Source organism: Ceratotherium simum, chromosome 3, assembly GCF_057802395.1.
Source record: "Ceratotherium simum simum isolate JZ-2026a chromosome 3, ASM5780239v1, whole genome shotgun sequence".
NCBI classification, from domain to species: domain Eukaryota; kingdom Metazoa; phylum Chordata; class Mammalia; order Perissodactyla; family Rhinocerotidae; genus Ceratotherium; species Ceratotherium simum.
Genome location: NC_141902.1, coordinates 34450154 through 34468891, shown reverse-complemented (window position 1 = coordinate 34468891; position 18738 = coordinate 34450154). Strand labels below are relative to the sequence as shown.

The 18738-nt window shown below is 38.4% G+C and overlaps 1 protein-coding gene across 4 annotated transcripts in view; it reads right to left on the bottom strand.

Annotated features, from left to right (window-relative positions):
- The window catches only part of CDIN1 (CDAN1 interacting nuclease 1), a 280885-nt gene that overhangs the window by 154791 nt on the left and 107356 nt on the right, over positions 1–18738 (bottom strand). The gene's annotated exons all lie outside the window — the stretch shown is intronic.

Below are 18738 nucleotides of genomic sequence, written 5' to 3'. Positions count from 1 at the left end.
TCAATGTTAGGAAGTATAAGGAGAGTAAGGTTTACGACATTTTTACCATATTTGTTTCTAAACATTGTGTCTTTGATTTTCAACTTGAAAAACATTTAAAAATAGCTGTTGTCCATATTTTAAGATTTAAAACCTTAAACACAATTAACTCTGGTGATTTTAGCATCCATCACCATTTTGGATGCGAGAGACCAAAAATAAGTGTGGCATTAAAAAAAACAGATATTTAGAGCTGGAGCTATTGATAGCACTTCCTCCCATTCCACTGATGAAGAGCTATCATCAGGACCGGCTAATAGAAATCCAATTTACAAGGCCCTGCTCATTTGTGTGCCTTTCAAGACGCACAGGATTGGTAACCCTTCAGACCTGCAAACAAATGCCTGCTCTTCCGGGGAAGAACTATTTTAACGTTGTCTACTGGGAAGTCATCACTGCAAGGTCACCTTGAAGAAGTGTGCATGGTGGGGGCTGGGGGAATCCTACTTTGTAACTGATTTGTTTCCTGCCAATTTTCCTTGCTGCTTTTCAATCCCAGGGAGGCACACTTGTTGTTGATAAGCTTTTAATAGTCAGTGTGGTGTACGACAAAACAAAACACAACATAAATGGGGGGAAAGAACTACTTACACATTAAAACTTGGGTAGCTTTGTGGCACCAGGTGGAATGCTAGGCAGGTGGCTAATATGCGAGTTTCCCCTTTTGGTAGGATCATCTTCCTCTGAAAAGGATGGGTACCTCAAAATCACATGGTTGCTCTTTGCACCCACATGATCTGTGCTTCTCGTATGGAAAATTTGTGTCACATTAAATGTGCCACTAGTGTTAGACCAGCAAGGGCATTCCATTTTACACTACTGAGATGCACCTATACATTTACTAGGGATTACGTTTCATTAGCTACAGTAACTATTATATGTCCTACTTATAATGGCTATGTCCTCCTTTTTAAACACATACCTGCTTCTCACAGAGGGAATTAAGAGTTGACTATTTCAGAGGGTTTAACACTCACTACATTAAGAAGTATTTATAGAATAACAAAAATCTTTCACCTTTCACCCCTTTTATGAAAAATTTACTAGATGCCTAATATATTTAATATTCAGTAGCATGTGAGAATAATTTTTATGCAACTCTGATAGTTAGAAAGATAGATAACTCAATTATTAGATCATCTATCAAAATATTCAGATGTATAAGAGGCTACTAAAAAGATTGATGACTGAGAAAGTCCACTGATTCTCTAGCCATCATATTCATGCATTTGGCCAGACAACATTTTTCGCTGCCTTCACAAGCAAGCTTCATTACCCATCACTCCACTGAAAAGAGTTTATTATGAGGCTGCCATCTTGGCAAGACTATTATTTAGATGATAAATGCTGAGGGGAAAAAAAGTGTGTCTATTTTTTTTTTTTTTTTACGAAAAAAGATGAGCTTTTCTGACAGATAAAACAAACAGCATCTACATTTCTAATTAACTTAAATTTGGCAGATACAAATATAGGTCACTTAAAGCTATGATGTTATCTTCTGTCTGAATTTTACCCTTAATTTGTAAAATGTAAATTAACTAATTAGAAGAAAAACAGCATGATTAGTGACAAAATGCTTCAGCTGGGTCTTTGCTTCCTGACATTTATGATCAACTATAATGAATTATTGCTTTTTTAAATAATTGATAGAATATATATTTTTTTCACCACAATGAAAGAAATTTTACTAAGAATTTACAAAAGAAGGCCAAGAAACTAGCAAAACAACAGAACTTTGTGGTGTACTTTCTGAGGAAAAGATGTATATAAAATGCCATAATATTAGAAATGATTGGGTTAATGTATGCCTGTATACCTAGGGGTGAATTTAGAGGAAAGAAGTGCGTAGACATTAAGTCACTAATAAACCCAGTAAAAAGATTGTCAGGACTTAACCCTTTCCTTGTCATTTCAAATGGATTTGCTGTGTACTCAAGCAATTAGTGAGAATAGTGTGTGTGTGTGCGCACGCGCGCCTGCATCTGCGTACCTGCGTACTGCATTGGGGGTTACAACGTTACACGGAGAATGGCTAGAAAAGAGAAAAGAATTTGACCACTTGAGTTTCAGCAGGAAAATCTGTCATTGTTAAGTAAAATTAATCCATGTAATAGTTAAGTGAAAAGAGGTTTTCAACTATTCCAATGTAGATAAAGACTCTACAATGAGAAGTACATCTGCAACGTCAGATATAGGTGTCAATTAAAAATTACATAAAATCCTGAAAGGTAAGGTCTGTGGGGGTGGCCATGCTTTGGCAGAGCGGAGTGTGTGTGACCAGGCCCTGGGCAGGCAGAGCAGGATCAGGGCTGTCAGTTCTCATAGCACACAAACTTCGAGGTCTAATCCGAGTGAGGAACACCAAGAAATTGGAGCTGAAGCCTTACGGTAACCCAGATAGGAGCTGAAAGTGCTCTGTTGGTACTGGGCATTGGTTTCCAGTGACATGACAATATTCGAAAGGGTGGAGAAAATAGAAAGAGAAACAATTCAAACAAAGACATATGATGTCCAGGGTCCTACTGGAAAATTCACAGATTATGCAAAATAGGTGAATAGCTAAATAATTAAGTACTTCAAAATGTCAAGTCCTAATTTTAGGTATGCCACTAAAATACTTATCTTGGACAAAAGTATCATAATTTCATTTAGTAGACAGTTATCACATTTGGAAAAAATATGACTGAAATATATAAATACTCCTGTTTCCAATATTACGACAAATACATAAAATTTTCCACATTTTGCAAAGTGCAATCTAAATACTTGGATAATATTATTACATTTATTTTATATTTACTAGTTGTGGAGACTTCAAGAAAATCTTTCTGAATAGCTGCTCCTGATTGAGAAGTATTTCACTTACTACTTTTATATTTTAGAAATTCATTAACGGTAAACATTTTTCTTTCTATCCTCACATCACCATGATATTGTATTAAGAAATAATATGGGGGGCTGGCCCCGTGGCTTAGCAGTTAAGTGCACGTGCTCCGCTACTGGCGGCCCAGGTTCTGATCCCCGGCGCGCACGGACGTACCGCTTGTCCGGCCATGCTGAGGCCTCGTCCCACAAACAGCAACTAGAAGGATGTGCAACTATGACATACAACTATCTACTGGGGCTTTGGGGGAAAAAAAGGAGGAGGATTGGCAATAGATGTTAGCTCAGAGCCGGTCTTCCTCAGCAAAAAGAGGAGGATTAGCATGGATGTTAGCTCAGGGCTGATCTTCCTCATAAAAAAAAAAAAAAAAAAAGAAAGAATATGGGTAACTAGTCAAAGTCCCACTTCATAGTATATAAATCTAACACAGAACATATTTATGTATGACAGAAAATTCTCTTGACAGCTCTCTGGTCTCCATCTAACTCTTCAACCTATTAACACATGATATACCTCTGAGGCAACTACTTCAAAAGCTACCTAAGATTTACCTTTATGTACATTAATTTTGCACTTTAGAGGTAATCCTCAAACATTTGAACTCCAATAAATTGGTTACTGTCACAAAGGTAAAGACTGTAAAACATATTATAGCAATAAAGACCTCCTCATTTGTTTAGTTTTTCTCTTTCGAGTATTAACAATCTCTATGCACACTTAACATTTTGAAAAATCAATTTAATTTATTTTAATTAAAAGTATTAATAGGTCCAAGGAAGGTTTTCAGCTTGACGGTAACTGGAAAAAAGTAGAGAAATTTAAAAAGCAATCATTTATGTTTATTTAAATTTTTAAATATTTCTGTACTGAAGGCAGCATTTCCTGTCTGAGGAGTGTGTTTGTGAAGGAGAAGAAAGGCAAAGAGAGCAAGGCAGTGATGTCAGGTATTCTGACCAGACCTGAGTCCCTCAGTATTGCAAGAAGGTCAGATCCTTTCTGCATTGTACTGGTGTGTCAAAATACGTCAACAAACCATCACACGGCAGGAAGAAGAACGACCTTTCAGTTCTTTACGTTTGGGCTGCCGATGGAGCTTTGGACGTGGGGTATGCATGAATGGTTTTCCTAGCTGCTTGACAAATGCAACTCCCAAGGTTTCTCTCAAGTGTGATTGCTAGGAGCCCTAGGATCTTACATTTTGTACAACTTTCTAAACCCATATAACTCATGACGGAAACTGATGTTAGGTTAACTATCAATACTCCAAGTAATCAGATTCAATGCAACTAGACTAAAATTACTTTACAAATGTTTAAATGTGAGAGATGAAGGGTGAGAGTCAGTAAATTTAGAGAAAATTTTGTTCACTGTAAGAGCAATATTTATTATTAATCAATTCTCTAAACTTTATTATGGATGTCATTATATTACAGTCATCTTTCTCTCCCTGTCCATAAAGATAGGCATTTCTCTACTCTCCTGCTCTGTGAAAACCCACTTTGCTATTTCTACTGCTGATGATCTGTAAATCAATCTATCTCTGATTCCATCACTCGGACTCCTATCCCACAACCCAGTCACCTTTGGACATCTCTAGACATCGCAACTGAAGTTACACTAACCTAGATTATTTTCCACTTTTAATTCCTTAATAGCATCATTATTCTCCCCAGTACCAATATCAAAACCTCAAAGTTATCTTTGTTCCACACCTCCCAATAAAACAACATTTAGTTACTTGCCAAATTTTGTAAATTCTGCCTTTATTATCTCTGTAAGTCTATCTGGTCTCCTTTCATTTCCATCCACCAAAATAATTTGGGAATTAAGGGATTATTTCAATATGGATGAGTGTAAGAGACTGGGAATGCGTTCCTATCCCCAACTTCTTGTTTCTGTCTACTCTAAGCATTGCTATCAGAACATCCATCCTAAAGTTAGGCCTGATCATACCACTCTTCTATTCAAAAATCTCAGCTGGCTTTCCAGCTCTGTGACCTTGATCTGGGCATCTACCCTTTCTACGCCTCAACTTTCTCATATGAGGATTAAATACTAGTAGCTGCCTCATAGAACTGTTACGTGGATTAAAGAGGACAATACATGTAAGTGCTCAAACTAATGTGTTGTACAAGTTGGGGCTCAGTGTTATTTTGTTCCCCTATCAGATTGACTTCAATTCCTTGAAGGCAAGGTTAGGTTTTGCTCATCTTTGTATGCTCTGAATTGCATAATATGCTGCCTTTACAGAGAAGGAACTCAATCAATTTCTACTGAATTTAGTTGCATATTATGCTATTACTGATGGACCACTTTGCTAGAATGTGCTGCATTAGGAATATACAGTGGTAAAAATATTCATTTCACATTAAAACAATGAAAGGCAATTGGGGCTGATCAAATATTTTGGTCTAGTGTTGAGTTCAATATGGTTTTACACACCTGGCCTATGCACACAATCAATGACTTCATTTTCACCACCTTTATAATCAATATAGAATTCTCTGAAGGTATTATAGTTGAAGCTATCAAGCATGACTGTGACAGCCTCATATTTACATGTCGATGAGCTTTATGAATTAAAAAAATCCTCTTTATTAAATAACGGAATTTTGCATTAATTTTGAATTTATGGTCCCTTGGAGTAAGCCATTAGGGATGCTACAGAACTAAATTTAAAATGGGGAGGTGGTGGAGGTTAGCAAAACTGCCAGCAACAAAAGGGAAGGAAACAGCAAAAAAGAATATAAAAGAGAAGCAGGATGGGGTTAACAAGATACCTGGCTGGTCAAATCCTTACCAGTGAGAAATTAAGAGCGAACAAAACACAGGAAATATCTCAATGTTAGTAATTCAGGTAGGAAAGAGAGTGAAACAAGAGAATGGAATTCACATAAATCACAAAAGTAGACTAAGAAGGTAAAGGAGAGAGCAAGAAAAATACGAGAAAATATAAGGGGCTTGTGTTAATGGATAAATAGAATTCACAGTAGGAGTTTAGCTTTTACAAGAATATGATTTCCAGAGTCAATCAGAATAGAAGAAAAGGATGTTTACCATTGCCATTATGTATCCACATAGATTTGAGTTTTAGGAGAAGAAGAGTAAGAGACATGCAAATTGTATTCGTGGCTCATTTTCCATACTCCACATGTGTGAGAAGAGAATGAGCAAGGGCAAAGTAGGGCAACACAGCCTCATCACCTATAAGTCACTCATCCCAGGAGATTCTTGAATGATATCTAATAGCAGAAGATGCTCAAAAACGGGAAAATGTGTCTCTTACATGTAGAGGGAGAGAAAAAGCATAAATGCTGTGAACTGCTATGCTATCTCACCAAGAGATGGCTGGCTTTATTTTAGCCCAAAAGGCAGCAGAAGCCCTTAGTGACTGCTATCAAAAGATGACCAAAGAAAGCTGCTTTCTAACAGCCATAAGCTTATTATCCATTCTTTGGCCTTGACCATACCAAAGCCTTCCCTTTTATTGGGCAAAAAGTAGTGACTGAAAATCCCACTCCAACTCTCAGGAGGCTGGGAGAAAGAGAGAGAGAATACATGGATGTCTGTTTAGAGAGAGAGAGAGATCAGAAGAAAGAAACCCGAAGGTTTGCACAGTACTCTGTCATAGATTATTCTATTCATATTTGATGCCTAAGGAAATTTGTCTAGGATGGCAATGAAGTCTACAAGTTAAATAGCAAAAATAAGATTACAAGATTAATGTTGAACAAGACAAACTGGTTTACAATGTGTTAAATCGGGTATTAAAACCATAATCAAGGGGCCGGCCCGGTGGCGTAGCAGTTAAGTGCTCACGCTCCGCTTCGGCAGCCTGGGGCTCCCAGGGTCGGATGCCGGGCGCGCACTGAAACACTGCTTGTCAAGCCATGCTGTGGCAGTGTCCCATATAAAGTGGGGAAGATGGGCACAAATGTTAGCCAAAGGCCAATACTCCTCAGCAAAAAGAGGAAGATTGGCAACGGAGGTTAGCTCAGGGCTAATCTTCCTCACCAAAACAAAAAAAACAACAAAAAAACCACTTTCCAACAAAAAAAATAGGCCCAGATGGTTTGACTGGGGAATTCTATCTAACATTTAAGGAAGAAATAATAATTCTGCACAAACTTTTCCAGAAAATTGAAAAGGAAGAGATACTTCCCAACTCATACTATGAAGACAGAGTTACTCTAATAGAAAAACCAGACAAAAACTTTAGAAGGAAAAATAAATCACAGACCAATATCACTCATGAATATAGATGCAAAAATTCTTAAGTTTTTAGCAAATCAAATCCGAGAAAATATAAAAAGGATATTCCTTAATGACCAAGTGGAGGTTTATCTCAGGAACGTAAGGTTGGCATAACATTCAAGAATCAATCACTGTAATTCACTGATTAATAAAAAACACCCATATGGTCATCTTAATAGATACAGAAAAAGCATTTGACAAAAATCCAACATCCATTTTTGATAAAAACCCTCAGCAAACTAGGAATAGAAGGGGCTTTCCTCAATCTGATAAAGGGCAACTACAAAAACCTATAGCTAATATTCTTCTTTTTTTTGTGAGGAACATCAGCCCTGAGCTAACATCCATGCCAATCCTCCTCTTTTCGCTGAGGAAGACTGGCCCTGAGCTAACATCCGTGCCCATCCTCCTCTACTTTTTGTGGGACGCCACCACAGTATGGCCTGACAAGCGGTGCGCACCCAGGATCCGAACCTGGACCGCCGGCAGTGGAGCGCAAGCACTTAACTGCTACGCCACGGGGCCGGCCCCTTGCTAATGTTACTCTTAAAGCTGAAAGATTGAATGCCTTTCCTCCAAGATCAGGAGCAGGGCAACGATGTATGCTCCCATCACTATTCACTTTATATAGGAGACTCTAGCCAGTGCAGTTAGTTTAAAAAAAAAAAAGCACCCAAAGCATCCAAATTGAAAAAAGAAGTAAAACTGTCTGACGTGGTTGTCTATGTAGAAAATCCTATGGCGTCTACCAAAAACATAAAGTATTAATAAATGGGTTTACACAGTGCAGGATGCAAGACCAATATACAAAATCAACGGTATTCCTCTTAGTAACAATGAACAAAAGGAAACAAACAAAAACTATCACTTCCAACAGAATCAAGAAATATAAAATACTGGGTTGGCCTGTGGCCAACGGTTAGGTGCGCAAGCTCGGCTGCTGGCGCCTGGGTTCGGATCCTGGGCGCGGCACCGACGCACCGCTTCTCCGGCCATGCTGTGGCGGCATCCCACATAAAGTCGAGGAAGATCGGCATGGATGTTAGCTCAGGGCTGATCTTCCTCACAAAAAAAAAAAAAGAAAGAAAGAAATATAAAATACATAGAAATCAATCTGTCAAAAAACATGAGATTTTTATACTAAAAACTACAGGGCATTTTTGAGAAAAATGTTAAAAGACCTAAATAAATGGAGAGATACCATGTTTATGGATCAGAGGACTCAATATCAATTAAGTTAAGATATCAGTTCTTCCCAAGTTTATTTATAAATTCAATGTGATTACAATCAGAATCCCAGCAGACTTTTTTAGGAATTTATAAGCTGATTCTAAAATTCATTTGGTAATGCAAAGGACCTAGAATAGACAAAAATAACTTTAAAAAAGAAAAACAAAGTTGGAGGACACTGTTTCTAAAATTATAATGTTACAGTAATTAAGACAGTGTAGAATTGGCATAAAGACAGACAAATTGATCAACAGAACAAGACAGAGAATTCAGAAAAAGAATCACATATACATGATCAATTGATTTTTGACAAATGTGCAAAAGCTATTTAGTGGAGAAAAGGTAGTCTTTTCAACAAATGGTTCTGGAACAATTGGATATCCATATGCAAGAAAATGAACTTCGATCCGTACATCACACCATATATAAAAATTAACTGAAAATGGATCATAGACCTAAATGTAAATTTAAAATTATAAATCTTTTAGAAGAAAATAAGGGGAAAATATTTGTGATTTCTTTAGATCTTTAAGATTTCTTAGATATGGCATCAAAGGCATAATCCATAAAAGAAAAAATTGGTAAACTGGACTTCATTAAAATTAAAAACTTCTGGGCCGGCGCCATGGCTTAGCGGTTAAGTGTGCGCGCTCCGCTGCTGGCGGCCCGGGTTCGGATCCCGGGTGCCCACCAACACACCGCTTCTCTGGCCATGCTGAGGCCCCGTCCCACATACAGCAACTAGAAGGATGTGCAGCTATGACGCACAACTATCTACTGGGGCTTTGGGGGAAAAAGTAAATAAATAAATAAAATTATTTAAAAAAAAATTAAAAACTTCTGATCTTTGAAAGCCACTGTTAAGAGAACGAAAAGACAAGCCACAGACTGGGAGACAATATTTCATATCTGACCACATATTTGATAAAGGACTTAAATCCAGAATATTTTTTTAAAACTCCCAAAACTCAATAATAAGAAAACAACTCAAAAAATGAGCCAAAGATTTGAATGGACACTTCTCCAAAGACGACAAATAGGTAGCAAATAAGCATATAAAAAGATTCTCCATATCATTCGTCATTGCAGAAATGCAAATTAAGATCACATTGAGACACTACTACACAATCATTAGAAAGCCTACAGTTAAAAAGACTGACCATACCAAGCGATGGGGAGGTGGGGAGCACCTGGAACTATCATAAACTGCTGGTGGGAATGTAAAATCGTACAACCACTTTGGAAAACAGTTTAATCATTTTGTAAAAAGGTAAACATACACGTACCACATGTCCCAACCATTTCATTTCTAGGTATTTGACCAAGAGAAATGAAACCATACAAAGATTTTTACATGACTGTTCATAAGAGCTTTATTACTACTAGCCAGAACTAGAAACGACCTAAATGTCCATCAACAGGTGAATGGATAAACAACAAGTGGTACACCCATGCAACTGAACACTTCTCAGCAATAAAAAAGAATGAACTATTCATCCACTCAACAACATGGATGAATACTGAAATGATTATGTTGAGTAAAAAAAGCCAGACAAAAGAGTACATACTGTATGATTCCATTTACAGAAAATACTAGAAAATGCAAACTAATCTATAGTGACAGAAAGCAGATCAGTGGTTGCCTGGGTGCAGGGAGAATTGAAGAGATTGACAGGAAGGATTATAAAGGGGCACAAGGAACTTTTGGGCATATGGTAGGTATATTCACTACCTCTATCCTGGTGACAGTTTTGTGAGTTTATACATATGTCACAACTTGTCAGACTGTACACTTTAAATATATGCAGTTTACTGTATGTCAATTATACCTCAATAAAGTTGTTTTTAAAAATATTCTTATTCATTAAAAGAGACTTACTTTTTACGTGCAACAAAGTGCAATTCAGAATAAAATATGAACTCTATTTAAAATAACAAACCTACAGGGGCTGGCCCCATGGCCTAGTGGTTAAGTTCGTGCACTTTGCTTTGGCGGCCTGGGGTCATGGGTTTGGATCCTGGGCATGGACCTACACCACTCGTGAGCCACGCTGTGGTGGCAACCCACATACAAAATAAAGGAAGACTGGCACAGATGTTAGCTCAGGGTTAATCTTCCTCAGCAAAAAAACCCCTATATTTCCTAACATATTTTACAGTCCACTTCTCTTTTGAATTCAGACTATCTTTAGACAATTCAGTCAGAATTTGTGAAAACTGTACCATATACAGAAAACCTCTTTGACTCTGTGGGATTTCAAATCCAACAATTTAGGGGTCCTTATATTCTGGGTGTATGGGTGTATAGGACAGGCTTTTATAGTAATCACACAGCTATCCATTTTGAATATAGAATACAGGCTCTTGAGACTGCAACAGAGAACACCGGGCCCATTTTCTCCAACCACACGAAGGTGAGTATCTAAACCTCGTATGCTGGACAGCTGTGTCACTTCAGCTTTGCAAACCCATTAACTGACTGACTAAGAAGTCTATATCAGATTTATTACCGTGACTGACATGAGGCTGCGTGGTAGAGCAGAAAGAGCACAGGTGTGAGTTCAGAGGGAGCGCTGGGTTCAGGTCCTGTCTCTGCAGTTTACTGCCTCAGTCCTCACTGTGCACTCCTCAAAGGCAGAGGCTGGGCCCCTACTGACTCACACAGTGCCTGGGAAGTGTTTGCTGATCCGAACCGCTCTTCGTGAGTAAAGCTATGATTTTTCTCATCAAGACTCTGGAAGCAGATAGGCTAGGAACGCTAGGGCTAGCTGGCAAATCAAGGCTAGGTAAAGAAGTCGACTTCAATGCTGGATGCAGATTAGCATTATCATCTAAAGTTTTCAAAACACAACAAAAGCTCCCAAGACCCAGTCTCCACTGCACACCAATTAAATCAGTTCTCTAGGGATAAAGGCCACATCAATATTTTTAAAGTGTTCCCCATGGGATCTTGATGCATAATGAAGTTTAAGAATCGCTGACCCCAAGCCATTTTAGCATCAATTTCAACCTGATCTCCATTATTCTAGAAGTAGTCTCAGAAATGGACTCTGAATTCTTAGGCTCCTGATTTTAACTGTGCTCTTGATTCACTTCCTATTGGCTGAATGGTTTTTATTTTTCCCTCACTCTCTCTGGATGACCATAATGGTTGTGTTTCCATTCTGAGAATGGCCACCCAATCATTTCCTTGTTGGTTTGGTTTGGCGTACCATTTCTGAACCATACGTGACTCACATTAACTCCATCATAAGGGGTCAGCAGGAAGTGTCATCCTTTCAAAAATTTTTTTATCCCCTGGATTTGCAAAACTGGTCAATATGGACCCTCTTCAATAAAAATCTTGCATATGCTTGAAGACAGTAATCAGATAGATATCTTTCTGAGAAACGAATTCATTGATATTTCCTTATAGGTCTATTTTCTTTCCCTTTAATCCTTTGATTTAACTCATTCTAGTTTCTCAACAACCACATCTTTATTGCAAATATCACTTTAAAGGCTTAAGACAACATTTCTATTCTTTATGCAGTTTTGTATTTAAAGTCAACATTGAAAACAATTAATAGAAAATATGAATTCCCTGGTGGGGAAAGTTCTTGCTATTCACATTCCAAATGCAGAAAAAATGGTACCTGTTATGAGAAATCATTCTTATAAAAGTACTATATACACAGAAGATACTTCGTCTCTCCTTTTCAAATATTTCAAGGTTACTTGAGCTAATAACAGTGTCAAGTATTTGCCTGGAACAACGGGACACCAATCTTTCACTACTATCTACACTATAAGAGACGGAAAAGCAAATTATTATATTTTACCTTTAGAGAAGTGCATTTGCTAATTATTAGTCAATCCATCTCTTGTTGTTGCTGATGACTGCTTGTTAGTATACGGCAGCAGTGCCTTCTGAGGCTGCTGTAATTGAAGGTTTGCAAGAGTTTCTATTGCTGAGACATATACTCTAACTTAAGACAGATGTGATCAGCCATGTTTTTAACAAGACTGAAATAACTGGAAATCTGTGATTTGGCTAATTGCAGGCTTCCTGGAAGTATCTTAATACAGAAAAAAACTTTGGCCATCCTCTGAAAAATACCTTCCTTAACTAACTGCTTGGCAGCCCCATTCTAAATGTCTCGCCTCTCAAGTTAGCACAGACCAGAGAAAGCAATTGCTAAACGATTGAGTAAATAAGCAATCTTTAAAAAATACTTAGAGGTAAAAACTAAAGTCAAATCAATTCTTGTGGCAGATGGTATTAGCTTAGCATTGCCTCTAGAAGAGTAGACTCTTTGGAGCCAAAGGTTCAAAAATTTGACAGATGGAACTCAGCTCTTATGTAATACATAAATGTGATCAAGACCATATTTCCGCTGGTGCTCATCTCCCCTCATATCCTAACACCAGAAGAAGAAATGACTTTGGAAGATATACGTACTTTCTTCCTTTGATACTGTCCTTCAGACCCAGTCAAGAGGGGTCCATGGCCTGGACCCAAACTCTAGAGGATTCTGCTCTGGCCCTCTCTGGTTGTAATCCAACCCATGAGGTGAGGAGTCTGTGGAGCCAAGGGAACATCCCCACCTGATGTCTGTCTCCACAATCCCTTTCTAGGCCACATTCCATGTTACCAGGGACCTCAGAACTTCCTGACCAAATAGCCTTGAGAAAACTCCCAAGGTCTGCACAGCACTTTCTCTTAGGTTCATCTGCCTGATAAGAGGGCAGACCACCAGACTGTGCACCTCTGGCCTGAGAGATGGCCAAGGACAGCAGTTTGTAGGAAGGTACATGGAAGCTAGATGTGCAGGCTTGGGTGTGCTTGACACCTGTCCAGGTGTAGGATGGAGACAAGGGTGGGAAGAGAAGGGAGGTGGGCTATGCAGCAGGCCCACCTATCCCTACACTGCCACATGCAGCCTGGATCTCCAAGGAGTCTGGGAATTCTTAATGCAAATCTGAATTTCCAGATCCTCATGTAAGATTAAGTATATTTTATTGAATGTCTGTTAACCTGATATACAAGCTTAAATACGTAGGCACATGGTATATGGGCCTCCATTTGTACTCTTGTCCCAGGCCCCCAAAGTGTTAGTGTGGGACCCAGTTTCACGCATCCCCTAAAGAAACTACAGAATATCTTCTGCTCAGGGTTTTCAAGGCATTCCATGTCAAATCTCAAATGCGAGACCTGGTTGAAATTTTGCGAAAGCAAGTAATCAATCTAAAATTATAAATATTTACCTAAAAACCCTTATATAATGCTTTTGCCACTTAGTTATCAATTATTTTTTATTTTAAAACTCCTTAGGTAAACACACTTATGCTACATTTCATGAAATAGATCTGCAAAAGTCTATATATCTGAAAAGTTTGTAAAAGTTTTTTAGAAAAATGAGGCATTTTTCTCATTGTCCTTAGAGTAGCATTCACAAAGAAAAAAATTTGGGTCTACTGTGGTTTACTGTCACATGTCTGATAAAATCCTGAATGGTTGATTCAAAATGTTGTTGTCTGTCATGCATCAGAAAATTCACTCATATATTCATTCGTTCAAATAAATATCTACTGATACCTACCAGTACCTATGTGCCAGGTATTCCACCAGCTTCTGGGCATTTGATGACGGACAAAACAAACAGATAAGATGGAACCCAATATTAACCGGAGGAGGGTGACAAGTAAACAAGCAATTACAATATCTGTAAATGCTATGAAATTATTAGCAGAACACAGGAGGGGCACTGAACCCAATCTTGGAATTGCAGGAAGGTTTCCCAAAGAGATGGCGGCCAAGCTGAGTGCTCAAGTTAGCCAAGCAGCAGTTTATCTGGCAAAGAAGGCAATTAAAAATGTCTACTCAGATTTCTAAATTCCATCAGAAAGTGATATACAAGAAAAAGAGACATACGGGAACTAATATTTGTTGACTGCCAGGCACTCTGAAAGTGCTTTAACTGATCTTCACAACAACATGATGAAGAAGGTATTATTAACCTCATTTTAGTGAGGAGAAAACAAAGGCTCAGGGAGGGTAAGCAGTTGCTCCCAGTCTTGGGACCAGAAAGTGGCACAGCCTGGATTCAAGACCCAGGAACAGGAGAGATTCCTTCCATTACTTGGAGGATCACTAAACTGGAAAATCATTCAAACGGAACTTTACCTTATTCTTTCCAGTCAGTGAGCTTAGATCTTCTTTGAGAGAAGTAGAGAGGTATATTTACGAAGTACACTTCGGTTTTTAATAGATTCCACTGATGACACTGTGCCAGAATGTGCCCGGAATGGCAGACGGTGGGGCTGAACTTGCAGTTGGGATGTCTACGTTCTTGATTACTAGTTGTTGGGCACTGTTCATGTCCTGTGTGGCTGCATGTGGCCCTTTGCTATTTAGGGTCACTCAATATTTTCACTCAAAGTGACCCACTTTGCCTCCAACCACCAAAAGTAAGCACAGGGTGTCTGCTCCTACTTCTTTGAAAGGCCACGAGTTAGAACTCCTGTATGTAATTTGGCCTCAGATTGTAGAATTGGTTTCTTTCTTTACCTGTCACCATCAGAATATGAAAATATACTTAGTAATAAGGTCAAATTGTCAAAGGTTTCACTTTTTGACTAGAGAAGTAAAATGAGAAGATGTTTTTTTTGTGTTGATTGCATAAGGAAAAATGTTTTTTATACAATTTGTATATATAGTCCTATGTATATGGGATATATACATTTATATATGTATTTTCTATGCAATTGTATATATAAACTGTATATAATTTGGGGCTGTATTACGCTCCAAATGCTGCTTCTCAGAGGCACTCTTTATTTCCTTTAACTCCACAGAAGTAGAGACTGTAGTTTTGAGGAGGTATTTAATCAAGGTTCATACCCGGGATGAGGGTCTACTTGCAGGAAAGGCAGCTAATGCTCTGTACTCAATATCTTTGATTTTAGGGAAGGTGACTGCATAGCAAAATTTAAAATTTTTGGAGGTTAATTAAGCCATGGAAAATTCCTGAAGCTTTGATGACAAAGGAATGAGGGGCACACTACATATAGAAATTAGAAACAGCCATATAAAAGGTAAAGCTCTATTAAAGCAAATTGATGTTTACATAAATGTTTCCAATTATAGTCTATTCATTCACTCAGATAGGGGTAAGTATGAAGAAAAGTAAAGCTGAGTGAAGTGATTGAGGTGATCAGGGAAGGTCCCCTGAGGAGAAGAAATTTGAGCAGAGACTTGAATGTGGTGAGGAGTACGCTATGTGGAGATCCAAGTGAAGAAAATTGCAAGTGGAAGGATTAGCCAGAGTAAGGGTCTTGAAGTAGAAACAAGCAGTGTAAATTCAAGGAAGACCAAGAAAGCCAGTGTGGCCAAAGAAGTATAGAGGGAGAGAACCTTAGATGAGAAGAGAGAGGTAGGTGTGGAGAGAACTGGTGGTAGTGGAGAGGCAGATCATGCAGGGCTCTGAACATCACGGTAAAGAGTTTGGATTTCATTTTAAACGTGATGGGAAGCCAATGAAGAGTTTTGAGCAGGGAAGTGACATTATCTGATTTATATTTTCCAAGAGTCATTCTGGCTGGGGTATGAAAAACTGACCACAGGAGCGCAAGAGTTGACGTAAGGAGACCAGTTTGTAAGCTACAGCAACAGTCCAAGAGATGCTGACAGACAGTGAGGCGATGGCAGGTGAGGTGGTGACAAATGGCATGATTTGAGACGTGATAATCGAGCTGAAAGGACATGCTGATGGATTGGTGATGATATGTAGGTTTTTGGCTTGAGTGTTTGGGCAAATTGTAGTGCCATTAATGAACCTGGGAGGAAATGGGGGAGTAACCAGCTTGGGAAGGAAAATCCAGAGTTTAATTTTGGACATGTTAAGTGGGAGAAACCTATTAGCTATCCAAGAAGAGATACTGCGTGGATAGTTGGATAGACAAACAAATTTGTACTCAGGGGGAATATTAGGGATGGGGGTAAAAATTAGGAGATACCATCTTAGAGATGGTACATAAAGCTGCAGTCTCTGATGAGATCTTCAAGGGAACACCCCGGGGGGGCGCGGAATGCAGACAGAAAAGGGAAGAGAGGTGAGCACAGACTTCCAGGCTCTCCAGCCTGGAGCTGGAAGGGGAAAAAGGGCCAGCAAAAGAGACTGAGTATGCTGCTTGTATGACAGTAGGGACCCAGAAGAATATATCTTGGAAGCCAAGAAAAGAAAATGCTTCAATATAGAGGGAGGGTGTGATCAATTGTGTGAAAATTTGCTGAAAGGCAGAGTAAGAATATCAACTTAGCATAAAAATAAAACTCTTGAAGAAATATTAAACTAAAAATTAGGGGCTCTGTAGTTATTTGTGTAGGAAAAATGGGTTTATGCAAGGTTTTGATTCTACAAATATTAATTGAACAGTCTTATCATAAAATCCAATGTTTCATCTAAAAATAGTGTGACAATTAGATAGTTTTTATGTCAACTAGAGGTTTATCACACAAAAAAAGCAATTAGCCCAAACGCCAACCAATAGCCCCCTTGAAAGGCTACCTACTGGGGGAGAGATGATTTCTTCTAACTCTGAAGAACTTTGGCAACCACTATGTGAATTTTTGTGGAGGTAAAATATGAAAAGAGTAGGATCTCATACTTTCATATACGGGCTAAGTCCCCCTTCTGTCAAAATGCCCATCACTGGTAAGTTTGTATCATTTTTACAATCAAAATTTTATATCCAAGTAAATGCCTCTATGTCCCATTTTGAATTTCAGCACTACTTGCATTTCTTGGCCTCTCTGCAGACATTTGGTAACACCAGTCACTTTTGTGTAGAGTATGTCCTCCTTGAATGATCTGGAATATTTAAAACCAAGGCTGGTTTTCCCTCATGACACAACATGCCCTAAATAAATTATGTCCACTTAGCCAGTATATATTCAAAGAACGTGTTTAGGGAATGTAAATCAACAGTAGTGTAAGTAAAACATCATTAGAATAGAAAAAGTAGCATGCAATAAAATAATCTAGAAGTCCAAAGGAAACTGTCTTAAATTATCCATTGCTCAGACCCCCTCCAGTCATGTCAATAATCCATAGGTCTATTATACAGGTGACTAGATTATTTGCCTCTAAAACAGTAAGTACTAGGCACTCAAAAAATAGTTGAGTTTTAGAATGAAGATGTACTTTGAGAATTTTTAAGTAAGCTCTACTATTTGGGATTCAATTTGTAATTGTTCCTCATCAAAGACTTGACCGGTACGAAAGCGGGGAGGGAGATAGTCTCAACGCATAATGATTGAGTTTATCAGTTTTTTAAAATCCTTTAGCAACCTAAACTTATGCAATTTGATCTTCTTGTCATTGCTTTCCCTATACTATCAAAAACGATGCTTTCTTTACTATTTCAAACTCATCATAAAATTGCTAAAAATCTAAAATTGAATTTGCCACATTACTGCTAATTTGAATAATGGCTGAATAAAAGACAGGAAACGCTGAAGCAGCATTGATTTCTAAAACATTTTGCACTTTCTTCCTCCATCCCCGTAAAGTAAAGCTCGGATGCTACGCACAATTACACAAGAAAATCAAGAAAGCCATTACATTCAGCATTTTGTCACGATCATTGTTACCATGGCGAAAAGTGGGCTTAGTTTTAGCGCAGCTGCTACGGGCGAGGTCCGCTGGCCTTTTGTAAAGCTGAGTAACACTATAACGCCAAATTCTGCAGCCTGTCACTGTTTTTTTCCAGGATAAGACCATTGTCCACAGATACTACTGTCTCATTTCATAATGATTTGGACTAATGTCATCTTATTATTGTATTCTTACTGTTGCCCAGTGACCAAGGAACACAGTTAATTTAGGAAGGTTACCCCTTGACTCACCTCCTGTTCTAAGAGGCAAAAAATATGTGGTGTGAAAACCTGGGACTTCAACAGCAGAAAAAGCCAAAGTTTCAACAGTTGTATTGTAAATGACAATAGAATTGTGCTGGAAATAGCATGGGCTTGGGAGTGAGAGAGACAAATGCATGATGACCAGCTATAGGGCATATTATTTTCTCTCTTTGAGTATCAGTTTAGTTATCTGTAAAATGGGGATAAAAGTAACCTCCTTGTGAGGATTAACTGAGATAATCTGCAGGCCCAGGCACGTGGTGGGTACTTCTCCCCCTCCTCCAACATCACCCTTTTCTTAATCGCTGAGATCGCCACGCCTTTGGGAATGTTGATTGAAGTTGGTAGGTAAACTCTTTTCTACTGTCGGAAGGTAAATTGTTTTGATCTTTCATATTGTTTGGATACTTTCCTCAGAGAGCTGAGGATA